The following is a 27,576-nucleotide window of genomic DNA, read 5'->3' as shown; positions in this document are numbered from 1 at the left end:
ACCGGAACCCGACAGGCTATACGCTGGAGGCGAAGACGGGAAACTGACAAGGTTGATGGTCATTCTAGAACAGGGGTCTCAAAGTCCCTCCTTGAGAGCCACAATCCAGTCGAGTTGTCAGGATTTTCCCAATGAATATGCATGAGATCTATGTGCATGCCATGCTTTCAATGCATATTCATTGGGGAAATCCTGAAAAACCAACTGGATTGTGGCTCTCAATGAGGGAGTTTGAGATCCCTGGTCTAGAAGAAGTATGCAGGCACATTGATAGGCTTAAGAGTGACAAATTCCCAGGACCAGATGGCATCCATCCGAGGGTCATTAAGGAACTGAAAGGGACTATAGCTGAACTGCTTCAACTAATAGCCAATCTGTCAATTAGATCGAGAAGGATTCCGGAAGACTGGAAGGTGGCGAATGTTACGCCGATCTTCAAAAACGGTTCGAGGGGAGATCCGGGAAACTACAGACCGGTGAGTCTGACTTCGGTACCGGGAAAGATGGTAGAGGCGCTGATAAAAGACTGCATCATTGATCACCTTGACAGACACAATCTGATGAGGACCAGTCAGCACGGCTTCAGCAAAGGACGATCTTGTTGACGAACTTGCTGCACTTCTTCGAGGGGGTAAACAGGCAGATAGACAAGGGTGACCCGGTCGACATTGTATATCTGGATTTTCAGAAGGCGTTCGACAAGGTTCCGCATGAACGACTACTTTGAAAAATTGAGAGCCATGGAATAGAGGGTGAAATACTCACGTGGATTAAAAACTGGCTAGCGGATAGGAAACAGAGAGAGGGGGTAAATGGACAATACTCAGACTGGAAGAATGTCACCAGTGGTCTCAGTACTTGGACCTGTGCTCTTCAACATATTCATAAACGATCTGGAAATGGGTACGACGAGTGAGGTGATTAAATTTGCAGACGATACGAAGTTATACAGAGTAGTGAAGACGCAGGGGGATTGTGAAGATCTGCAATGTGACATAACCACGCTCGAGAAATGGGCAGCGACATGGCAAATGAGATTCAATGTGGATAAGTGTAAGGTAATGCATGTTGGTATAAAAAATCCCATACACGAATACAAGATGTCCGGGGCAGTACTTGGAGAGACCCCCCCAGGAAAGAGACCTGGGAGTACTGGTCGACAAGTCAATGAAGCTGTCTGCCTAATGCGCAGCGGCAGTGAAAAGGGCAAACAGAATGCTAGGATTGATTAAGAAGGGGATCATGAATAGATCGGAGAAAGTTATCATGCTGCTGTACCGGGCTATGGTATGCCCTCACCTGGAATACTGCGTCCAGCACTGGTCGCCATACATGAAGAAGGACATGGTACTACTCGAAAGGGTCCAGAGAAGAGCGACTAAAATGGTTAAGGGGTTGGAGGAGTTGCCATACAGTGAGAGATTAGGGAAGCTGGACCTGTTCTCCCTTGAAAAGAGGAGACTGAGAGGAGACATGATCAAAACATTCAAGATAATGAAAGGAATAGACTTAGAAGAGACAAGTTGTTCACCCTCTCCAAGGTAGAGAGAACGAGAGGGCACTCTCTGAAGTTAAAAGGGGATAGATTCCGTACAAAGGTAAGGAAGTTCTTCTTCACCCAGAGAGTGGTGGAGAACTGGAATGCTCTCCCGGAGTCTGTTACAAGGGAAAACATGCTCCAGGGATTCAAGACAAGGTTGGACAAGTTCCTGCTGAACTGGAACGAATGCAGGTAGGGCTGGTGTCAGTTAGGGCACAGGTCTTCGACCTGGGGGCCGTCACGTGAGCGGACTGCTGGGCGCGATGGACCACTGGTCTGACCCAGCAGCGGCAATTCCTATGTTCTTATGTTCATTCATTAACTAATCCAGAGAGGGATGGAGACTTCGACTATTCCTGTGTTTCCACTGCATTTGAACTGGGTCATACAGTTCATCACTGTCTCTTAGCTAATGAGGCTAAAAGCTTCCTTGGGCTGGACAGCAGTGGCACCAGGTCTTCAGGGCGGTGGGAGCCTAAGCAGAAGAACATAAGAACATAAGAAACGCCCTCACCGGATCAGACCGAGGTCCATCTAGTCCGGCGATCCGCACACGCGGCGGCCCATTTAGGTACTCCATTTTGGAGACCCAGATTTACCGTATCCCTCAATATGATATGCAAGAAGGTGTGCATCCAACTTGCGCTTGAATCCCAGTACAGTAGTCTCCTCCACAACCTCCTCCGGGAGTGCATACTGAAGCAGCTACATTGGGCCCAAGACAACATTCTTCTGTAACCTATCTATGGTGCAATCAACACGGTGTCTTTGGGCCGGTTCCCTTAGTGCTGCAGTGCACAAAGACGTGGAAAAAGACTCCTATGCACGGCCTTCACCTGAACTGAAAGCCTTCTTTCCGATGTCGCAACGTCAGAAGAAGGCTTCCAGATGAGGTGCGGGACGCGCGAGAGGAACCGCTGCCCACAGCTTTGTGCAATGCAGCACTCAGGGAGCCAATCCGAAGACGCTGCTTGATCGCACAGTGGACCGGCCAAAAGATAACACTGGGGAGCAGGCCAGAAAGCAAGGCACATGGAGAGAGAGAGAGAGAGAAACAACGGTAGGGGAATGCTTTTATTTTTTTTAGTGATTGATTTGTATCTACTGTCTGTTCAGGGAGAAATGCATTTGTTTCTTTTCCTGTGGGGTTGTACTGCTTGCAGAGTCTTGCATCTTAGGGTTTGATTGTGAATATTAGTACTTTGAGTTTTTGGTCCTGCATTTGCATGGGGTTATTTGTTTTCTGGTAGGAAAGAGTGTTGAAAAGCATACAGTGTGCTTTGTGTATTTTAATTTTGTGGTTAACCATTATGTGTTAATACAATTATATTGTGTGTAGATATGAAAAATGAATGGAAAAAATGGTGTTACAATTAGTACTATTATGGGGGGCCGGGTCTGGGGCAGAGATGGGCACGACTTAGCCCAGTGCTCTTCAACTGCTGGTCCGCGGACTGGTGCCAGTCCACAAAATTATTATTTTATTTCCGCCGGTCCATAGGTGTCAAAAGGTTGAACACCACTGGTCTAAAGTATAAACCTAAACGCATTGATGGACAATCCATTTGAAACAAATGCTTCCCCTCTGACGCAGCTTCCCGTTTCCACCTGGGCAGTTCACAACAGAGGGAAGCTTTGGGCTGAGCACTGCTTACAGGTGCTGTGGCTGATCTTGCTATCCGCTGGCTGTACGAGCGTTCTTCACCATGTCTATGGGATGGAAGCGGGAGCCTCCGCCGCAGGTGGGAGATAAGAGCTGGTTAGTGCCTGACTTCCAAAGCTCGTGTGGGAAGAAAGTCTCGCTACATGGATACAGACCAATAATTTATAAGCACAGTAAATGCTGAAATTTCTCACCTTCCAGAGGAATAAGGGAGACACCAAGTGCAAAGTACATGAAAACCAAACTTTATTATATAATGTCTGTTTGCCACAACATTTCCAGAACATGTTCAGTTCCCTCCATTTATTTATTTAATTCGATTTCTATCTTGTCCTCCAGGGAGCTCAGAACGGGTTACAAGCCAACATTCACAGTAGGTTACATTGGACAGTACGTTTGGCACTACAATACGGTAACTTAATGACAGCTTGGGTGGGGACATTCAGAGGAAATTCCTGGAGAGGTAATACAGTAGATTAGACTAGAGGGTCACCAATTAGTGGTCGTTGGTGGGAGAGTATTTAAAAAATTTATCAACTGCCTAGATCTATGTGGCATTACAATAACATGCACAGAATATAACAAACAAGAATTTTACAAACGTCTTGGCTTACAGATGAATAATCACATCTTGAGAAGATCTTCACAGTACAATTCATCTTAAAACCAGCATTAAATTTCTCAATATCTGATAACGCTCCAGTTAATTTGTTCCACAGCGTTACCCCATGCTAGAAATGGCAGACGTTCTTGTGTTTTCAATGTATTTAAGAAATCTGTCAAAGCCAAATCACATTGTGCCCTCGGGTCACAAAGTTCTGAGCGGTTGGTAAACTGCCATAATTTGTGATAGATACCAAGGAATCCCATAGTAAATATCAACGTTAATGTTTTGAAAATGATACGTAATCGCACAGGTAACCAGTGCAATTTCTTCAACCAAGGTGTTATATGGTCAAATTTTCTAACTCCACAAATTAGCCTTGCAGCCGCATTTTGGACCATTTGTAAAGCTTTGCACTGAACTGTTGGCTTGTTTGCAGCTGGACCTTTTAGTTGGAGAAAGATCTTCACAGCTCTACGAAGGGGCTTCACTGGCCACTGTTTCCAGGTTTGGTCCTACATCCAACGACTCACCTCCTACAGGCTGCAGAGAGATCAGAAAGGCACACCGTGAAAAACTGCAAGTTTATAGCAATGGGGGGGGGGAGGGGGGAGACAAGAGACAAGAGACTCAGGAAAGAATTGAAACACATGAACTTTAAGCACAAAAAATTACTTTCCCGATTCTTTTTTATTCAACACAACAGAAGATATGACATCTCAGGCATGAGTGTTGGAACTGGACAGGCCGAGTCAACCAGGGCAGGGATTGGAGCCCAGGAATTTGCGGAGGGGGGAAGACCTATACATTCTGCCAGTGAAACAGGCAAGAGACAAAAAGCCCAACCTGCAGCGTACAAGTTTTTAAACAGGAGGAGGAGAAGACAAGAGGGCAGCTGAAGGCCACACTGGTGGTGCCTTACCTACTGAGGGTTCCTCTCAGAATCTCAGTCTGAGGAGACCCCATATCTGAGGAATCTTTCTGCGGTTTCTCAACAGTCAGAGGCAGCAGGGGTGCCAGGAGAAAGGTCCTTCCTGGGTCTAGAGAAAAGAGAAAGTATCTGCTTAGGTCAGCGATTCCCAAACCTGTCCTGGGTTTTCAGGGTATCCAAAATGACTAGGCATGAGATCGGTTTTCAATAGAGTTGCATACATCACCTCCTTTGTCTATCCACAATTAGATTTAAGGGGCTCGGGAGGAGGAGAGAGACAGGTAAATGTGCAGAAAATTTAAGGAGGTGATTCCTGAACCTGTGCTGGGGGAATCCCAGTGAGGCAGCTTTGCATACAAAGTTTACCATTTCTTAGTAAACAGGGTAGGCGGTCTGTAAGATAAGAACATAAGCAGTGCCTCCGCCGGGTCAGACCATAGGTCTATCCTGCCCGGCAGTCCGCTCCCGCGGCAGCCCAAACAGGTCATGACCTGTTTGAATCACCAGAAGGGGCTCCCTTGCCACCTTGGTTTCTCATTGAAGTCCTATCTTCCCATCGAAGTCCTAACCCTCCGGTCTTGCACATGCACGACCTGGTTGGGTTTCTATACTTATTACCTGGTTAGCTTTCTATACTTTTGTTACATCCCAGCTCCTCCCTCAAAATGGAAGTCAGCAAAAAACAGCACAGCCAAAAAGATGTGTGGAAACCAAGTTCAAATTTTTTTGTGCAGATGTCAGATTTAAAAAACAAACAACAAAAAACATAAAACCCGACACAGGCCCATGTTTTGCCCACATTAAGGGCTGCATCAGGGGTTATTAAAACTAGGTAGTGTATAAAAACAGAATCACCAACAGGTGAAAGCCACAACGTAAAAGGTTAACACCCTTCAAAAGTATGTCTCTGGAGATAGCAGCATTAGATAACACTCAAAATGAAGCCTTTAATGTGGGTGAAACGCAGCCTGTATCGGGTTTTATGCGATCAATTTTATTATGCAGACATTTAGATAAAATTCAGAGTGTTATCCATTGCTGCTGTCGCCCCCACTTTTGAGGGGCGTTACCTTTTATGTTGTGGCTTTCATCTTTTGGCGATTCAGTTTTTATATACCACCTAGTTTTATTAACCCCTGATGCAGCCCTTAATGTGGGCGAAACATGGCCTGTGTCGGGTTTTTATGTTTGTTTATCCCTGCCCTTATCCAGGGCAAGTTACACACTTGCATACAAAATAGGTATTGTCATAAGACATATTACATTTAACAAACAAGTTGCATCAATGACAAATATCACTCCAATCATTAAACAGATCAGACCATAGAATACATCAGTGACCAGCACCCTACAATCCACAGTCTCCATACCTGTTTGTTCAAACAATCTCAGACCTTATATTTCATCTGACAAAACAAGTGCCTTTTGAGTAATTTCTGGAGTCCTCTTCTTTGTCAGGCCCCCCCCCCCCTTCCGTTCCCTTGGTCTTGTCTGCTCGTGCCAAATTTTTTTTTTTTAAGTTTATAAAGGTGCCGCGGCTGGAGTCCTCTCCTTTGTTGCTCCCCCTACTGCGTTCTGAAGTTTTTTTTTTAAGTTTACAGGTACCGCGGAAGCTCCTTTCACGATCCCCCCCAGCGTGGAACCCTTCTCCAATGCTGTTGCGGCTCGTGAGAGGAGGCGACGCCGCGGATTTTAAACCCCGCAATTGGCACAGCACTGGTGCAGAAGACAGTCCTGGGGACTCACGCATGCGCACTCCTGCCGGCCACGGACATACGGATCACAGAACACCGGTAAGAGTGCGCATGCTCGCTTAGAATTTTATTATAGTAGATAATAGTTTGCAGTGGCTCAGCCTCCACATTCACCCTCTCATGGAATAACAGGCGAGTCAGCTGCTACCCTTCACCCTGCATTAAGAGAAGTTATTTGAGGAGTTGTCAAATTTTTATTTTTATTCTGTGGTGAAATGGATTTTAATATGGTGTACAAGGTTGCGGGGTTTTTTGCTTTAGCGATTTTATCAGAGTAAAATTGAGATTTTGCCTGGTTAATTTTTGTTTTGTAGATAGCTGCCTTTTCTCTAAAATTCCGGAGGCTTATTGCAGATTTGGTGTGTCGCCATTTTCTTTCCAGGGAGCGGAGTTGTGATTTAATGAGGTGAAGTTCCGCTGTATACCATGGATTGGTGATTTTACGTAAGGCTATGGATTTAGAGATTAAAGGAGCTTTACAGTCTAAGAGAAGTTGGAGGGAAGAGTTCCACATGTGCAATTGGTCCTCGATTGAGTGTGATGTAGCGTTTATAGAGGGAAGATCAAAGAAGGGGAGAATATCATTAGATTCTAAGTTGGAGAATTCACGTTAAGAAATACACTTGGATTTTGGTTGGGTTTTGTTCATTATTGAATTGGAAAATTGGAAAATTACTGATATTAAGTAGTGATCAGATCAAGGAACAGGCGTGACTATTGGAACAGACCAGTTGAAAAAGTGAGATTTGGGAGAAAATATCATATCTAGAGTATGATTAGCCACATGTGTCGGACCTGCTATAATGGGATGCAGGTTTAGAGGCTGAAGAACGGTTAGTAAATCCTGATTGTTAATATCGGAAGGCGTGTCAAAATGAATATTGAAATCCCCTAAGATTAGAGGAAAGGATGGCCGCGGTGTGTTATAACTGCTGTTTAAATACCCCCCCACCGGGGAGCCAGAACTGCCCCCAAACTGGGTCAGCAGAGACCATGCTGATGTCAGCAAGTGGGCGGGGTGGCTGCCCGGAGGTGGGGCAAAGGATTTTATAATTTCAAAACCCCATACCGGGATCTTACAAAAATCTTTAAGCACTCCCTCCTTTCTATATTAATATTATAATTAAAAATGAGGGGGGAAGAAAGCATAATCAGGCAAGACCTCATATAAGCGTTTGCCATTCCAGTTCCAGATTAAGGCCCCAAGGGGTAACTGTATTAAGACGATATATCCACTTCTGCACAGCACAGCCGTTATAACACACCGCGGCCATTTTAAAACCTATAGAGTGGTTGTGTCATGGGAAACACATTCTAATCGAGGTAAATACTTTAGTTATTCAGAGGTGAATGGTTTTTAAGTGTTTAATACAGTTTCTAAATGTCTTAATATTCTAGGGATCACAGCCCTGATGAAACCCGTGTTGGGTGAAACATGTTGGTGATAGTATCCCTTAGAATGGACCATTATAGCTAAGCTAAGTATTAGCTCTTATCTACAATAAGTTTTACTTTGGCACTGTTGCACTTTATGAAAAACTAAGATATTCACAAATTTAAAAACAAAACAAAAATGGCCCGGTGAGGATATAATGTATTAAATCCAACCACTATGAAACATATTTGAGTGGCTGGTGGCATTTCTGAGGGTCAATTGCAGGGGGTTCTTAATAACATAGTAACATAGTAGATGACAGCAGATAAAGACCCGAATGGTCCATCTAGTCTGCCCAACCTGATTCAATTTAAATTTTTAAATTTTCTTCTTAGCTATTTCTGGGCAAGAATCCAAAGCTCTACCCGGTACTGTGCTTGGGTTCCAACTGCCGAAATCTCTGTTAAGACTAATTCCAGCCCATCTACACCCTCCCAGCCATTGAAGCCCTCCCCAGCCCATCCTCCACCAAATGGCCATATACAGACACAGACCGTGTAAGTCTGCCCAGTACTGGCCTTAGTTCAATATTTAATATTATTTTCTGATTCTAAATCCTCTATGTTCATCCCACGCTTCTTTGAACTCAGTCACAGTTTTACTCTCCACCACCTCTCTCGGGAGCTCATTCCAGGCATCCACTACCCTCTCCGTAAAGTAGAATTTCCTAATTAGGGTTTCCTAAATCCTAGGCCGCTGATCAGGAAAACCCTAATTATGAAGGCAGAAACAGCGATTACTCCCATGGCTCCCATATCAACTCCCTGCTGGCTGGCTGCAGAGGAGAAAAGAGGGGACCCTAGTCTAGTGTCCTCATTTCAGCCCTTAAAATCAACTCAGGTGAGGTCAATGTGCAACAGAGTTAAAATAAGACCACAAACCCCAGTGCATAATCAAAACTACAGCACCCAGCATGCAACAGGGCAACAAGCAGAAATCCTAAGTCGGTTGTAGCGCAAGACAACCCAGCTGATGCCCAGCTTCTCTCTCTCAAGAGCCAGCAATAGGTTGGATATCCAAGAAGCATGGCCACAGTTATCATTACATACGAGTACGTGGTTTGGGTTTCGGGTTAATTTGCCCACTTCTAGGCATCTGAAAACACCTGACCCATCACTGGCACACAGGAGGCCAGAGCATAATTTTCCAAATAAGTGTTAGTGGTGGTCAGAGAACATATGTGGATCAAAAGCAGAATTTTAAATCTCCATAAAAGTTGAGCTTAGTAGGGATAAGTTCAATGGACCAAAGATACTATGGACTTTTCCTCCAGGAAATTGTCGAAACCCTTAACACCACTCTTATTATTGAGAAAGACATGGGGGAAGCTACTGCTTGCCCTGGATTGGTAGCATGGAATCTTGATACTCTTTAGGGTTCCAGAATCTCATCTACTCTTTGAGATTCTGGAATGTTGCCACGTACTAGTGACCTGGATTGGCCTCCGTGAGGACGGGCTAATGGGCCTGATAGACATTGATCTGACCCAATAAGGCTAGTCTTATGTTCTTAGGGTCAACAGGTCCTCTGAACCATACTAATCCTATGGACACAGCACTGGCCAGACAGCACTGCCCTTCTCCTGGAGGCACACTTGGCTGGCCTGGTGTTTTAGGATTATACAATGAATATGCATGACAAATATGCATACTGTATATTAGCAAACTATTGCATGCTGATCTCATGAATATTCATGGCCCTCCAGGGACCCTAATTCAGGCACCAGTCCCCATCAGTACTTATCACAGAGGCAGGATGGCAGCTGCAAATTCAGAAGAAAGATACCAGGATTACCTCTAGCAGCCATTTGTCGCACTGCTCAGTAAATGCAGCTGACCCAAAGGCATGATAGACAACAAACCTATTCTCCCCACACTCACCAACATATGTTCGATCCAGATCCAGCTTTGTGGTCTCCTGTGGAACCTTGTTTTTCTACCTGTGGAAAGGAACATGTCCAAAACTGAGAAAAACGTGTCCACAATCCAAGACTAACCCCAGATCTCTGGTCACCAAAACTCCATTTCAGCCACTGATCAACATGATATGAAGCTTAAGCAGACAATAGAACCTAAGCAAAATTACTAATACAACAGGGGATGAGAATGTTGGCCATAGGGAGATACATACCAATCGATATTATAAAACATGTAATCAGCCAGCAGCTGCTCCAGGCCACTCAGATCCCTCATCTTGGGCTATCCAGTGCATTTAAGCATGCAGCTCTTGTTCTCATCGTCACTGCTCACTTGCCAATAGGATGTAAACAGTCAGGAGCGACTCCTGGCCATTTAGATTCCTCTTCTGAAGCTATCCAGCATATTTTAAAGCATGAAGCTCTTATTCTTGTCGTCACTGCCCTCCTGCCAAAGTGATGTAAACAGTCAGGGGTGACTCCTGGCCATTTAGATCCTTCTTCTGGGGCTATCCAGCACATTTTAAAGAATGAAGCTCTTATTTTTATCGTCACTGTCAACACACTTCTGTCAAAGTGATGTAAAAAGTGAGGGGCGACCCCTGCCCATATAGATCCCTCGTCAGGTGCTACAACTCTTTGTTCTTGTCTTCAACACCCTCTAGCCAAAGTGATGTAAACAGTCAGGGGCGACTCATGGCCATTTAAATCCCTTTAATGGGGCAATCCAGCACATTTTAAAGCTCTTGTTCTTGTCGTCACCGCCCTCCTGCCAAAGTGATGTGAACAGTCAGGGCGACTCCTGGCCATTTAGATCCCTCGTCTGGTGCTACAACTCTTGTTCTTGTCGTCAACACCCTCCTGACAAAGTGATGTAAACAGGCAGGGGCGAATCCTGGCCATTTAGATCCTTCTTCTGGGGCTATACAGCACATTTTAAAGCATGAAGCTCTTGTTCTTGTTGTCAACACCCTCCTGCAAAAGTGATGTAAATAGTCAGGGATGACTCCTGGAAATTTAGATCCCTCTTCTGGGGCTATCCAGCACATTTTAAAGCATGAAGCTCTTGATCTTGTCTTCACTGCCTTCCTGCCTAAGTGATGTAAACAGTCAGGGGGGACTCATGGCCATTTAGATCCCTATTCTGGGGCTATCCAGCACATTTTAAAGAATGAAGCTCTTATTTTTATCGTCACTGTCAACACCCTTCTGTCAAAGTGATGTAAAAAGTGAGGGGCGACTCCTGGCCATATAGATCCCTCGTCAGGTGCTACAACTCTTGTTCTTGTAGTCAACACCCTCCTGACAAAGTGATGTAAATAGTCAGGGATGACTCCTGGCCATTTAGATCCTTCTTCTTGGGATATACATCACATTTTAAAGCATGAAGCTCTTGTTCTTGTCGTCACCTCCCTCCTTCCAAAGTGATGTAAACAGTCAGGGGCGACTCCTGGCCATTTAGATCCCTCTTCTGGGGCTATCCAGCACATTGTAAAGAATGAAGCTCTTGTTTTTGTTGTCACTGTCAACACCCTCTTACCAAAGTGATGTAAAGAGTCAGGGGTGAATCCTAGCCATTTAGATCCCTCTTCTGGGGCTATCCAGCACATTGTAAAGAATGAAGCTCTTGTTCTTGTCGTCATTGTCAACACCCTACTGTCAACATGATGTAAATAGTCAGGGGAGACACCTGGCCATTTAGATCCCTCTTCTGGGGCTATCCAGCACATTTTAAAGAATGAAGCTCTTGTTTTTGTCGTCACTGTCAACACCTTTCTGTCAATGTGATGTAAACAGTGAGGGGCGACTCCTGGCCATTTAGATCCGTCGTCTTGTGCTACAACACTTGTTCTTGTCGTCAACACCCTCCTTCCAAAGTGATGTAAATAGTCAGGGATGACTCCTGGCCATTTAGATCCTTCTTCTGGGGATATCCATCACATTTTAAAGAATGAAGCTCTTGTTTTTGTCGTCATTGTCAACATCCTCCTGACAAAGTGATGTAAATAGACATGGTCATCTCCTGGCCATTTAGATCCCTCTTCTGGGGCTATGCAGCACATTTCAAAGAATGAAGCTCTTGTTTTTGTCGTCACTGACAACACCCTCTTGCCAAAGTGATGTAAACAGGGGCGATCTCAAATCAAACTTGGATCAAAGAAAACTTGCAAAAGCAGAGTTGAATCAAACATACAAACTGAGACAAGTGTGGTGAAAAACCAATTAAACTAATATCATTAATAAGAGAACCGTAGACTTGAAACACCGAGCACCGATGTGGTGATATTCATACCCCACTGAAACACCAAAGTCTACGGAACTTTGAAACAGGCTATTGATATTTACAAATAATGTCGACAATCACATCAACCCAGACGTTAATGTAGCAAAAGTACTTAACTTGATCCAAAGGGAGCTCAGCAGTTTCACCAATTGTAACTTCCTCATGGGTTCAAAGACTTTTGCAGCCTGGTTTATCTATTTCAGCAGCTATATTTGCCTGTACCTAAAGGACATCAAATGAAAGGTTTTAAAGCCTGCACGATTTACATGTAATATAACATATCTTATAAATTACTTTAATCCCTGGAAAGAACTAACAATGTGCAGCTCATGATCTTGTCATCATCACCCTCTTGCCAAAGTGATGTAAACAGTCAGGGGCGACTCCTGGCCATTTAGATCCCTCTTCTGGGGCTATCCAGCACATTTTAAAGCAAGAAGCTCTTGTTCTTGTCATCACCTCCCTCCTGCCAAAGTGATGTGAACAGTCAGGGGCGACTCTTAGCCATTTAGATCCCTCTTCTGGGGCTATCCAGCGCATTTTAAAAAATGAAGCTCTTGTTCTTGTCATCATTGTCAATACCCTCCTATCAACATGATGTAAATAGTCTGGGGCAACGCCTGGCCATTGAGATCCCTCTTCTGGCGCTATCCTGCACATTTTAAAGCATGAAGCTCTTGTTCTTGTCGTCACCGCCCTCCTGCCAAAGTGATGTAAACAGTCAGGGGCGACTCCTGGCCATTTAGATCCTTCTAATGGGGCTGTCCAGCACATTTTAAAGAATGAAGCTCTTGTTTTTTTCGTCACTGTCAACACCCTCCTGCCAAAGTGATGAAAAGAATCAGGGGTGAATCCTGGCCATTTAAACATTCAGGGGCGACTCCTGGCCATTTAGATCCCTCTTCTGGGGCTATCCAGCACATTTTAAAGAATGAAGCTCTTGTTTTTGTCATCATTGTCAACACCCTCCTGACAAAGTGATATAAATAGACATGGTTATCTCCTGGCCATTTAGATCCCTCTTCTGGGGCTATCCAGCGCATTTTAAAGGACGAAGCTCTTGTTTTTATCGTCACTGTCAACACCCTTTTGTCAAAGTGAGGTAAAAAGTGAGGGGCGACTCCTGGCCATAAAGATCCCTCGTCAGGTGCTACAACTCTTGTTCATGTCATCAGCACCCTCCTGCCAAAGTGATGTATATAGTCAGGGGTGACTCCTGGCCAATTAGATCCTTCTTCTTGGGATATACATCACATTTTAAAGAATGAAGCTCTTGTTTTTGTCGTCACTGTCAACACCCTCCTGACAAAGTGATATAAATAGACAGGGTCGACTCTTGCCCATTTAGATCCTTCTTCTGTGGCTATCCAGCACATTTTAAAGCATGAAGCTCTTGTTCTTGTCATCACCTCCCTCCTGCCAAAGTGATGTAAATAGACATGGTCAACTCCTGGCCATTTAGATCCCTCTTCTGGGGCTATCTAGCACATTTTAAAGCATGAAGCTCTTGTTCTTGTCATCACCTCCCTCCTGCCAAAGTGATGTAAACATTCAGGGGCGACTCCTTGCCATTTAGATCCCTCTTCTGGGGCTATCCAGCGCATTTTAAAGCACGAAGCTCTTGTTCTTGTCATCATTGTCAACACCCTACTGTCAACATGATGTAAATAGTCAGGGGCGACACCTGGCCATTTAGATCCCTCTTCTGGGGTTATCCAGCCTATTTTAAAGAATGAAGCTCTTGTTTTGTCGTCACTGTCAACACCCTCCTGCCAAAGTGATGTAAAGAATCAGGGGTGAATCCTGGCCATTTAGATCCCTTTTCTGGGGCTATCCAGCACATTTTAAAGAATGAAGCTCTTGTTTTTATCGTCACTGTCAACATCCTTCTGTCAAAGTGATGTAAAAAGTGAGGGGCGACTCCTGGCCATATAGATCCCTCGTCAGGTGCTACAACTCTTGTTCTTGTCGTCAGCCACCTCCTGCCAAAGTGATGTATATAGTAAGGGGTGACTCCTGGCCAATTAGATCCTTCTTCTTGGGATATACATCACATTTTAAAGAATGAAGCTCTTGTTCTTGTCGTCACCTCCCTCCTGCCAAAGTGATGTAAACAGTCAGGGGCGACTCCTGGCCATTTAGATCCTTCTTCTGAGGATATCCATCACATTTTAAAGAATGAAGCTCTTGTTTTTGTCGTCACTGTCAACACCCTCCTGCCAAAGTGATGTAAAGAGTCAGGGCGACTCCTGGCCATTTAGATCCTTCTCATGGGGATATCCAGCACATTTTAAAGAATGAAGCTCTTGTTTTTGTCGTCACTGTCAACACCTTTCTGTTAATGTGATGTAAACAGTGAGGGGTGACTCCTGGCCATTTAGATCCCTCGTCTGGTGCTACAACTCTTGTTCTTGTCGCAACATCCTCCTGCCAAAGTGATGTATATAGTCAGGGGTGACACCTGGCCAATTAGATCCTTCTTCTGAGGATATCCATCACATTTTACAGAATGAAGCTCTTGTTTTTGTCGTCACTGTCAACACCCTCCTGACAAAGTGATATAAATAGACAGGGTCGACTCTTGCCCATTTAGATCCTTCTTCTGTGGCTATCCAGCACATTTTAAAGCATGAAGCTCTTGTTCTTGTCGTCACCTCCCTCCTGCCAAAGTGATGTAAACAGTCAGGGGCGACTCCTGGCCATTTAGATCCTTCTTCTGAGGATATCCATCACATTTTAAAGAATGAAGCTCTTGTTTTTGTCGTCACTGTCAACACCCTCCTGACAAAGTGATATAAATAGACAGGGTCGACTCTTGCCCATTTAGATCCTTCTTCTGTGGCTATCCAGCACATTTTAAAGCATGAAGCTCTTGTTCTTGTCATCACCTCCCTCCTGCCAAAGTGATGTAAATAGACATGGTCAACTCCTGGCCATTTAGATCCCTCTTCTGGGGCTATCTAGCACATTTTAAAGCATGAAGCTCTTGTTCTTGTCATCACCTCCCTCCTGCCAAAGTGATGTAAACATTCAGGGGCGACTCCTTGCCATTTAGATCCCTCTTCTGGGGCTATCCAGCGCATTTTAAAGCACGAAGCTCTTGTTCTTGTCATCATTGTCAACACCCTACTGTCAACATGATGTAAATAGTCAGGGGCGACACCTGGCCATTTAGATCCCTCTTCTGGGGCTATCCAGCACATTTTAAAGAATGAAGCTCTTGTTTTGTCGTCACTGTCAACACCCTCCTGCCAAAGTGATGTAAAGAATCAGGGGTGAATCCTGGACATTTAGATCCCTCTTCTGGGGCTATCCAGCACATTTTAAAGATTGAAGCTCTTGTTTTTATCGTCACTGTCAACATCCTTCTGTCAAAGTGATGTAAAAAGTGAGGGGCGACTCCTGGCCATATAGATCCCTCGTCAGGTGCTACAACTCTTGTTCTTGTCGTCAGCAACCTCCTGCCAAAGTGATGTATATAGTCAGGGGCGACTCCTGGCCATTTAGATCCTTCTTCTGAGGATATCCATCACATTTTAAAGAATGAAGCTCTTGTTCTTGTCGTCACCTCCCTCCTGCCAAAGTGATGTAAACAGTCAGGGGCGACTCCTGGCCATTTAGCTCCTTCTTCTGAGGATATCCATCACATTTTAAAGAATGAAGCTCTTGTTTTTGTCATCACTGTCAACACCCTCCTGCCAAAGTGATGTAAAGAGTCAGGGCGACTCCTGGCCATTTAGATCCTTCTCATGGGGATATCCAGCACATTTTAAAGAATGAAGCTCTTGTTTTTGTCGTCACTGTCAACACCTTTCTGTTAATGTGATGTAAACAGTGAGGGGTGACTCCTGGCCATTTAGATCCCTCGTCTGGTGCTACAACTCTTGTTCTTGTCGCAACATCCTCCTGCCAAAGTGATGTATATAGTCAGGGGTTACACCTGGCCAATTAGATCCTTCTTCTTGGGATATACATCACATTTTAAAGAATGAAGCTCTTGTTTTTGTCGTCACTGTCAACACCCTCCTGACAAAGTGATATAAATAGACAGGGTCGACTCTTGCCCATTTAGATCCTTCTTCTGTGGCTATCCAGCACATTTTAAAGCATGAAGCTCTTGTTCTTGTCATCACCTCACTCCTGCCAAAGTGATGTAAATAGACATCGTCAACTCCTGGCCATTTAGATCCTTCTTCTGAGGATATGCATCACATTTTAAAGAATGAAGCTCTTGTTTTTGTCATCACTGATGACACCCTCTTGCCAAAGTGATGTAAAGAGTCAGGGGGGGACTCCTGGCCATTTAGATCCCTCTTCTGGGGCTATCCAGCGCATTTTAAAGCAGGAAGCTCTTGTTCTTGTCATCATTGTCAACACCCTACTGTCAACGTGATGTAAATAGTCAGGGGCGACACCTGGCCATTTAGAACCCTCTACTGGGGCTATCCAGCACATTTTAAAGAAAGAAGCTCTTGCTTTTGTCGTCACTGTCAACACCCTCCTGCCAAAGTGATGTAAAGAGTCAGGTGTGAATCCTGGCCATTTAGATCCCTCTTCTGGGGCTATCCAGCACATTTTAAAGAATGAAGCTCTTGTTTTTGTCATCACTGTCAACACCTTTCTGTCCATGTGATGTAAACAGTGAGGGGCGACTCCTGGCCTTTTAGAACACTCGTCTGGTGCTACAAGTCTTGTTCTTGTCATCAACACCCTCCTGACAAAGTGATGTAAACATTCAGGGGCGACTCCTTCCCATTTAGATCACTCTTCTGGGGCTATCCAGTACATTTTAAAGAATGAAGCTCTTGTTTTGTCGTCACTGTCAACACTCTCTTGCCAAAGTGATGTAAATAGTCAGGGACGACTCCTGGCCATTTAGATCCCTTTTATGGGGCTATCCAGCACATTTTTAAGCATGAAGCTCTTGTTCTTGTCGTCACTGTCAACACCTTTCTGTCAATGTAATGTAAACAGTGAGGGGCGACTCCTGGCCATTTAGATCCATCGTCTTGTGCTACAACTCTTGTTTTTGTCGTCAACACCCTCCTGCCAAAGTGATGTAAATAGACATGGTCAACTCCTGGCCATTTAGATCCCTCTTCTGGGGCTATCCAGCACATTTTAAAGAATGAAGCTCTTGTTTTGTCGTCACTGTCAACACTCTCTTGCCAAAGTGATGTAAAGAGTCAGGGCGACTCCTGGCCATTTAGATCCTTCTCATGGGGATATCCAGCACATTTCAAAGAATGAAGCTCTTGTTTTTGTCATCACTGTCAACACCTTTCTGTCCATGTGATGTAAACAGTGAGGGGCGACTCCTGGCCTTTTAGATCCCTCGTCTGGTGCTACAAGTCTTGTTCTTGTCATCAACACCCTCCTGACAAAGTGATGTAAATAGACAGGGTCGACTCTTGGCCATTTAGATCCTTCTTATGCGGTTATCCAGCACATTTTAAAGCATGAAGCTCTTGTTCTTGTCGTCACTTCCCTCCTGCTAAAATGATGTAAACAGTCAGGGGCGACTCCTGGCCATTTAGATCCTTCTCATGGGGATATCCAGCACATTTCAAAGAATGAAGCTCTTGTTTTTGTCGTCACTGTCAACACCTTTCTGTCCATGTGATGTAAACAGTGAGGGGCGACTCCTGGCCTTTTAGATCCCTCGTCTGGTGCTACAACTCTTGTTCTTGTCGTCATGGTCACCGCCCTCTTGCCAAAGGTATGTAAACAGTCAGAGGCGAATCCTGGCCATTTAGATCCTTCTTCTGGGGCTATACAGCACAATTTAAAGCATGAAGCTCTTGCTCTTGTCATCAATGTCAACACTCTCTTGCCAAAGTGATGTAAATAGTCAGGGACTACTCCTGGCCATTTAGATCCCTTTTATGGGGCTATCCAGCACATTTTTAAGCATGAAGCTCTTGTTCTTGTCGTCACTGTCAACACCTTTCTGTCAATGTAATGTAAACAGTGAGGGGCGACTCCTGGCCATTTAGATCCGTCGTCTTGTGCTAGAACTCTTGTTTTTGTTGTCAACTCCCTCCTGCCAAAGTGATGTAAATAGATATGGTCAACTCCTGGCCATTTAGATCCCTCTTCTGGGGCTATCCAGCGCATTTTAAAGGACGAAGCTCTTGTTTTTGTCGTCACTGTCAACACCCTCCTGACAAAGTGATGTAAATAGACAGGGTCGACTCTTGCCCATTTAGATCCTTCTTCTGTGGCTATCCAGCACATTTTAAAGCATGAAGCTCTTGTTTTTGTCGTCACTGTCAACACCCTCCTGACAAAGTGATATAAATAGACAGGGTCGACTCTTGCCCATTTAGATCCTTCTTCTGTGGCTATCCAGCACATTTTAAAGCATGAAGCTCTTGTTTTTGTCGTCACTGTCAACACCCTCCTGACAAAGTGATATAAATAGACAGGGTCGACTCTTGCCCATTTAGATCCTTCTTCTGTGGCTATCCAGCACATTTTAAAGCATGAAGCTCTTGTTTTTGTCATCACTGTCAACACCCTCCTGACAAAGTGATATAAATAGACAGGGTCGACTCTTGCCCATTTAGATCCTTCTTCTGTGGCTATCCAGCACATTTTAAAGCATGAAGCTCTTGTTCTTGTCGTCACCTCCCTCCTGCCAAAGTGATGTAAACAGTCAGGGGCGACTCCTGGCCATTTAGATCCTTCTTCTGAGGATATCCATCACATTTTAAAGCACGAAGCTCTTGTTCTTGTCATCATTGTCAACACCCTTCTATCAACATGGTGTAAATAGTCAAGGACGACACCTGGCCATTTAGATCCCTCTTCTGGGGCTATCCAGCCTATTTTAAAGAATGAAGCTCTTGTTTTGTCGTCACTGTCAACACCCTCCTGACAAAGTGATGTAAATAGACAGGGGTGAATCTTGGCCATTTAGATCCCTCTTCTGGGGCTATCCAGCACATTTTAAAGAATGAAGCTCATGTTTTTGTCGTCACTGTCAACACCCTCCTGACAAAGTGATGTAAATAGACAGGGGTGAATCTTGGCCATTTAGATCCCTCTTCTGGGGCTATCCAGCACATTTTAAAGCATGAAGCTCTTGTTCTTGTCGTCACTGTCAACACCTTTCTGTCAATGTGATGTAAAAAGTGAGGGGCGACTCCTGGCTATATAGATCCCTCGTCAGGTGCTACAACTCTTGTTCTTGTCGTCAGCACCCTCCTGCCAAAGTGATGTAAATAGTCAGGGTCGACTCCTGGCCATTTTGATCCCTCTTCTGGGGCTATCCAGCACATTTTAAGGAATGAAGCTCTTGTTTTTGTCGTCACTGTCAACACCCTCCTGACAAAGTGATATAAACAGACAGGGTCGACTCTTGCCCATTTAGATCCTTCTTCTGTGGCTATCCAGCACATTTTAAAGCATGAAGCTCTTGTTCTTGTCGTCACCTCCCTCCTGCCAAAGTGATGTAAACAGTCAGGGGCGACTCCTGGCCATTTAGATCCTTCATCTGAGGATATCCATCACATTTTAAAGAATGAAGCTCTTGTTTTTGTCGTCACTGTTAACACCCTCCTGACAAAGTGATATAAACAGACAGGGTCGACTCTTGCCCATTTAGATCCTTCTTCTGTGGCTATCCAGCACATTTTAAAGCATGAAGCTCTTGTTCTTGTCATCACCTCCCTCCTGCCAAAGTGATGTAAAGAATCAGGTGTGAATCCTGGTCATTTAGATCCCTCTTCTGGGGCTATCCAGCACATTTTAAAGATTGAAGCTCTTGTTTTTGTCATCACTGACAACACCCTCTTGCCAAAGTGATGTAAAGAGTCAGGTGTGAATCCTGGTCATTTAGATCCCTCTTCTGGGGCTATCCAGCACATTTTAAAGATTGAAGCTCTTGTTTTTGTCATCACTGACAACACCCTCTTGCCAAAGTGATGTAAAGAGTCAGGTGTGAATCCTGGTCATTTAGATCCCTCTTCTGGGGCTATCCAGCACATTTTAAAGATTGAAGCTCTTGTTTTTGTCATCACTGACAACACCCTCTTGCCAAAGTGATGTAAAGAGTCAGGGCGACTCCTGGCCATTTAGATCCTTCTCATGGGGATATCCAACACATTTTTAAGCATGAAGCTCTTGTTCTTGTCGTCACTGTCAACACCTTTCTCTCAATGTAATGTAAACAGTGAGGTGCGACTCCTGGCCATTTAGATCCGTCGTCTTGTGCTACAACTCTTGATTTTGTCGTCAACACCCTTCTGTCAAAGTGATGTAAAAAGTGAGGGGCGACTCCTGGCCATTTAGATCCTTCTTCTGTGGCTATCCAGCACATTTTAAAGCATGAAGCTCTTGTTCTTGTCATCACCTCCCTCTTGCCAAAGTGATGTAAATATTCAGGGGCGACTCCTGGCCATTTAGATCCCTCTTCTGGGGCTATCCAGCGCATTTTAAAGCACGAAGCTCTTGTTCTTGTCATCATTGTCAACACCCTACTGTCAACGTGATGTAAATAGTCAGGGGCGACACCTGGCCATTTAGATCCCTCTACTGGGGCTATCCAGCACATTTTAAAGAAAGAAGCTCTTGTTTTTGTCGTCACTGTCAACACCCTCCTGCCTAAGTGATGTAAAGAGTCAGGTGTGAATCCTGGCCATTTAGATCCCTCTTCTGGGGCTATCCAGCACATTTTAAAGAATGAAGCTCTTGTTTTTGTCATCACTTTCAACACCTTTCTGTCCATGTGATGTAAACAGTGAGGGGCGACTCCTGGCCTTTTAGATCCCTCGTCTGGTGCTACAAGTCTTGTTCTTGTCATCAACACCCTCCTGACAAAGTGATGTAAATAGACAGGGTCGACTCTTGGCCATTTAGATCCTTCTTCTGCGGTTATCCAGCACATTTTAAAGCATGAAGCTCTTGTTCTTGTCATCACCTCCCTCCTGCCAAAGTGATGTAAAATTTCAGGGGCGACTCCTTGCCATTTAGATCCCTCTTCTGGGGCTATCCAGCGCATTTTAAAGAATGAAGCTCTTGTTTTTCTCGGAACTGTCAACACCCTCTTGCCAAAGTGATGTAAACAGTCAGGGGCGAATCCTGGCCATTTAGATCCTTCTTCTGGGGCTATACAGCACATTTTAAAGAATGAAGCTCTTGTTTTGTCGTCACTGTCAACACCCTCCTGCCAAAGTGATGTAAAGAATCAGGTGTGAATCCTGGCCATTTAGATCCCTCTTCTGGGGCTATCCAGCACATTTTAAAGAATGAAGCTCTTGTTTTTCTCGGAACTGTCAACACCCTCTTGCCAAAGTGATGTAAACAGTCAGGGGCGAATCCTGGCCATTTAGATCCTTCTTCTGGGGCTATACAGCACATTTTAAAGAATGAAGCTCTTGTTTTTGTCGTCACTGTCAACACCTTTCTGTCCATGTGATGTAAACAGTGAGGGGCGACTCCTGGCCTTTTAGATCCCTCGTCTGGTGCTACAACTCTTGTTCTTGTCGTCATGGTCACCGTCCTCTTGCCAAAGGTATGTAAACAGTCAGGGGCGAATCCTGGCCATTTAGATCCTTCTTCTGGGGCTATACAGCACAATTTAAAGCATGAGGTTCTTGCTCTTGTCATCAATGTCAACACTCTCTTGCCAAAGTGATGTAAATAGTCAGGGACGACTCCTGGCCATTTAGATCCCTTTTATGGGGCTATCCAGCACATTTTTAAGCATGAAGCTCTTGTTCTTGTCATCACTGTCAACACCTTTCTGTCAATGTAATGTAAACAGTGAGGGGTGACTCCTGGCCATTTAGATCCGTCGTCTTCTGCTACAGCTCTTGTTTTTGTCGTCAACACCCTCCTGCCAAAGTGATGTAAATAGACATGGTCAACTCCTGGCCATTTAGATCCCTCTTCTGGGGCTATCCAGCGCATTTTAAATAGTCAGGGATGACTCCTAGCCATTTAGATCCTTCTTCTGGGGATATCCATCACATTTTAAAGAATGAAGCTCTTGTTTTTGTCGTCACTGTCAACACCCTCCTGCCAAAGTGATGTAAATAGACAGGGGTGAATCCTGGCCATTTAGATCCCTCTTCTGGGGCTATCCAGCACATTTTAAAGCATGAAGCTCTTGTTCTTGTCATCACTGTCAACACCTTTCTGTCAATGTGATGTAAAAAGTGAGGGGCGACTCCTGGCCATATAGATCCCTCGTCAAATGCTACAACTCTTGTTCTTGTCGTCAGCACCCTCCTGCCAAATAGTCAGGGTCGACTCCTGGCCATTTAGATCCCTCTTCTGGGGCTATCCAGCACATTTTAAAGAATGAAGCTCTTGTTTTTGTCGTCACTGACAACACCCTCTTCCAAAGTGATGTAAAGAGTCAGGGGTGAATCCTGGCCATTTAGATCCCTCTTCTGGGGCTATCCAGCACATTTTAAAGCATGAAGCTCTTGTTCTTGTCGTCACTGTCAACACCTTTCTGTCAATGTGATGAAAACAGTGAAGGGCGATTCCTGGCCATTTAGATCCTTCATCTGGTGCTACAACTCTTGTTCTTGTCGTCAACACCCTCCTGACAAAGTGATGTAAACTGGGGCGATCTCAAATCAAACGTTGATCACAGAAAACTTGCTCAAGCAGAGTTGAATCAAACATACAAACTGAGACAAGTGTGGTGAAAAACCAGTTAAACTAATATCATTAATAAGAGAACCGTAGACTTGAAACACTGAGCACTGACGTAGTGTTATTCATACCCCACTGAAACACCAAAGTCTATGGAACTTTGAAACAGGCTATTGATATTTACAAAATAATGTCGACAATTATATCAACCCAGAGTATAATTTAGCAAAAGTACTTAACTTGATCCAACGGGAGCTCAGCAGTTTCACCAATTGTAGCTTCCTCATGGGTTCAAAGACTTTTCCAGCCTGGTTTATCTATGTCAGCAGCTATATTTGCCTGTACCTAATGGATAATATGAAATGGAAAATTTTTAAAGCCTGCATTATTCTCTAAAGCTTCTGGTGAGGTTAGTTTACAGCTGATTATGCTGCTCTGAAAAAGATGATGGCAACTTTTCAAACCAACGCCATGTCACCCCTTGCTCAAAGCTAATCATCCTGCTCTTTTTCTGCACATTACTTATCTGCATTATTATATTATGATACCCAACTCACCCTTTTCTCTCACTACTCATTTAGTCGCCTGAAGCTGGGTCTCTATCCTAACAATTGTGCAATACATGTAAGAGACAGTGCTCCATTAAAACAAAGGATAAACATTTCCCTACCCGTGTTTAACAGTATTGAACGTTATTCATAATTTACAAATGTCACCAATGCAGCTTATCACATGATGGAATACATTTCTAGATACGAACACAGTCAAGCAGCTAATAAATGTGTTTACCAAGACCTCAAACACCTGAGATATTACTTAAACTGATTTTGTGTCGTTATTGGGGTGACCTATTCATCATCGGTCTTGTTTGATTTTTAATGCAGACTATGATATCATATTGTATCTATATGGTGCTGTACATAATAAATAATTTAGAAGAGCACTTAGCTTGTGGCCCTACAGGCTACCTAGCCTTTTCACTGATGTGTTTCTTCAGGGACAAAAGCTCTTATCAGTGTTATTCCGCATTAAACATACACAAACTGCATAATTATTTCAATATTACATGAAAATCCTAAGGGCACATGCAGTCACAATGCAAGAAACACTGGTCCTCGTGCACCGGATCCAATCAGCGGACGCACAATTCATGAGGATCCAGTGCATTCATCCTTCTCCTGCATCCCAGGCATTTCTTTGATGAATCAGGCATCTTCAAGGTGATGAGTAGAAAAGTTGTAATGAAGAGCTGTAGAAAATCCGACCGATGGGAACGGGCAGAGACTAAAGACTGGGGATTAGGGTAAAGCTGGAGGAAATGGGTAGTGCTCAGGCATGCTTGGTGGGGTTCTGGGCACTGCACATGCTCAGAGAAAATAAAAAATAAAAATCTCTGAGCTTTTGGAGAGCTTATCCACAAATGGGAGCTGATGGGACATCACCCATATGTGGCTGACTCAACCTGCTTGTCCTAGGATAACTATTTTTAATTAAAGTGCCAATAATTAACTAGCTTTACCTGAAATTATAAATAAATTTTCTGAAACCATTTGTAATAGTTATTACAATATAATACGATGTGACTATCTAATTATTTTTAAATAAATTCATTACTGTTATAATAAATACCTTATGATATTAATTGCCAAAGATCCATATATGAACTATGTATCAAAATAATAATAATATGTAACTGACATGATTGGACATATTAAAAACTTTTATAATGTCCGATAAATTAATTCATCTTATTCATGTGTTAATTTAACTCCATTCATGTCATTAATAAATTATTTGATTGACTATTAAACATTACTAATAAAATGTAAATTTCTACTATTGATTTAAAAAGATATATAGTAAACATTATTCATCTTATAAACTGGGATTCAATTGTTTAATTATAGTTAATTTTATTCAAACCTCTATTACTTGTTAGCAGAAGAACACTGAAAGGAAATTGCTCAACAATCTGTATTAAGTTTAAATTTAAACTGCCCCCAAATTTCACCATGAAAACTTGCTACTGACACTGCCCACATTATGGTAAAACAAACCAGTTAGATTTAATGATTTGATTCCTAAAGCATATAGGGCAATTAAATGCTTACACGCATTTTATTCTGTCCAATGAAATAAAAGTATAACCAAAATCCAAAAACTATAACGTTACAAGCAGAGGAAAGGAACTTAAAACCAATGGCTTATCAGTGATTAAATAATACGCCAACTACACCCGACCAATGAGATTTAATGTGCCTAACGAAGGCACAAGTGTACGTTCTAACGTGATGATGAAAACACGTTCGTATTAAGGAGATGCATAAAAGAAAATAAGTGCATTTCTGCTAAATTCAACTATGAATTACTTTTTCTTTTAGTGAAACATCAATAGTTCACTTGGCTATTTCATTAAATGGTTTTGTAGATCGTTTTGACCAACTAGGAGTGACTCCAATAGGGAGTGTATCATGATAAGCCATTGGTTTTAAGTTCCTTTCCTCTGCTTGTAACGTTATAGTTTTTGGATTTTGGTTATACTTTTATTTCATTGGACAGAATAAAATGCGTGTAAGCATTTAATTGCCCTATATGCTTTAGGAATCGAATCATTAAATCTAAATGGTTTGTTTTACCATAATGTGGGCAGTGTCAGTAGCAAGTTTTCATGGTGAAATTTGGGGGCAGTTTAAATTTAAACTTAATACAGATTGTGGAGCAATTTCCTTCAAGTGTTCTTCTGCTAACAAGTAATAGACGTTTGAATAAAATTAACTATAATTAATCAAATGATCCCAGTTTATAAGATGAATAATGTTTACTATATATCTTTTTAAATCAATAGTAGAAATTTACATTTTATTAGTAATGTTTAATAGAGTCAATCAAATAATTTATTAATGACATGAATGGAGTTAAATTAACACAAATAAGATGAATTAATTTATCAGATATTATAAAAGTTTGTAATATGCCCAATCATATCAGTTACATATTATTATTATTTTGATACATAGTTTATATATGGATCTTTGGCAATTAATATCATAAGGTATTTATTATAACAGTAATGAATTTATTTAATAATAATTAAATAAAGTCACATCAGTATTATATTGTAATAACTTATTATGAATGGTTTCAGAAGTTATTTATAATTCAGGTAAAGCTAGTTAATTATTGACAATTAAAAATAGTTCTCCTAGGACAAACAGGATGAGTCAGCCACAAATGGGTGATGTCCCATCAGCTCCCATTTGCGGATAAACTCTCCAATAGCTTAGAGATTTTTATTTTTTATTTTCTCTGAGCACGTGCAGTGCCCAGGGCCCCACCGGGCATGCCCGAGCACTACCCATTTCCTCCTGCTTTACCCTAATCCCCAGTCTTTAGTCTCCGCCCATTCCCATCGGTCGGATTTTCTACAGCTCTCCATAACAACTTTTCTACTCATCACCTTGAAGATGCCTGATTCATCAAAAAAAATGCCTGGGATGCAGGAGAAGGATGAATGCACTGGACATCATGAATTGTGCATCCGCTGATTGGATCCGGTGCACGTGGACCAGTGTTTCTTGCATTGTGCTTGCATGTGCACATAGGATTTTCATGTAATATTGAAATAATTATGCAATTTGTGTGTTTTTAATGCGGAATAACACTGATAAGAGCTTTTGCCTCTGAAGAAACACAACAGTGAAATGGCTAGGTAGCTGTCGTGCCACAAGCTAAGTGCTCTTTTAAATTATTTATTATGTATAGCACCATATAGATACAATATGATATCATAGTCTGCATTAAAAATCAAACAACACCAATGATGAATAGGTCACCCTAATAACGACACAAAATCAGTTCAAGTAATGTCTCGGGTGTTTGAGGTCTTGGTAAACACATTTATTAGCTGCTTGACAGTTTGTTCATATCAAGTTACATGTGGCATGATTAGTTGAACAAGCTATTTTTCCATTGATCCCGTAGGATTATACATTTCTAGATATATGCATTAAGAAATGGTGTAGAAGCAGAAAGTTCTAAACACAACCATCAAATGCACAACGTACGTGTACAGAACGGGATCTAGTAAAAGTGGATCAATATTATAGTAAGAAGGGTGGGGACCTCAAACACCCAAATGTGAGAACACACCCCACGTCTTGCTGGGGTCATGAATATCATCACCGGTCTCCCAACACCTTCTTGCACTCTAAAGTGGGGTTTTTGATTTTTTACGCTCAAGCTTAATTCACACCCGAAAATTAGTGGATAATCCGTACAGTTGCAAGTTGTTCAAACAAGAGAAACATAGCTGTACCTACTCCTGGAGGATCATCCGTTTCACATATTGCTTTTTTTAGGGGTTAGTGTTTCTGAAACCTGATATACAGGTGTAGTGAAGTTCGCTATGTCAGAGACTGTCTTGCTTGAAATCATCTAGAAAAATAAAAGATCACATTAAAATTAGATTGCCTGGAAAATGACTAAAAACGTTCTTGTTCTTATCATCACCGCCCTCTTGCCAAAGTGATGTAAAAAGTCAGGATTGACCCTGACCATTTAGATACGTCTAGGGCTATCCAGCGCACAGAGATGCACAGCTCTTGTTCTCGTCTCCACTCTCTTACCAAAGTGATGTAAACAAATGTCCAGGAGTCGCCCCTGACTGTTTACATCACTTTGGAAAAAGGACAGTGACAACAAGAACAAGAGATGCATGCTTTAACTGTGCTGGATAGCCCCAAACTCTTTGGAAAGAGGTTGGTAACAACAAAAAGAGCTGCACGCTTTCAATGCACTGGATAATCCCAGACGAGAGATCAAAATGGCAAGGTTCGACCC

General features: G+C 43.0%; 1 long non-coding RNA gene across 4 annotated transcripts in view; it reads right to left on the bottom strand.

Annotated features, from left to right (window-relative positions):
• Window positions 1–3,432: 3,432 nt before the first annotated feature.
• LOC117352305 overlaps window positions 3,433–27,576 on the bottom strand; it is a 59,055-nt gene continuing 34,911 nt past the window's right edge. For 2 of the 4 annotated variants that reach the window (XR_004537644.1, XR_004537645.1), the window contains exons 3-6: window positions 12,244–12,348; window positions 9,808–9,866; window positions 4,730–4,847; window positions 3,433–4,350 (exon numbers count right to left, since the gene is read on the bottom strand). This is a non-coding gene — a long non-coding RNA (uncharacterized LOC117352305). Of the gene's footprint in view, window positions 4,351–4,729; window positions 4,848–9,807; window positions 9,867–12,243; window positions 12,349–22,977; window positions 23,083–27,052; window positions 27,174–27,576 lie in introns of those variants that run through there. The other 2 variants (XR_004537643.1, XR_004537646.1) reach the window with 2 other exon arrangements.

The sequence above is a fragment of the Geotrypetes seraphini genome, chromosome 19 (assembly GCF_902459505.1).
Source record: "Geotrypetes seraphini chromosome 19, aGeoSer1.1, whole genome shotgun sequence".
NCBI classification, from domain to species: Eukaryota; Metazoa; Chordata; class Amphibia; order Gymnophiona; family Dermophiidae; genus Geotrypetes; species Geotrypetes seraphini.
Note: the sequence above shows the minus strand (reverse complement) of the source record. Positions and strands in the feature narration are given on the sequence as shown.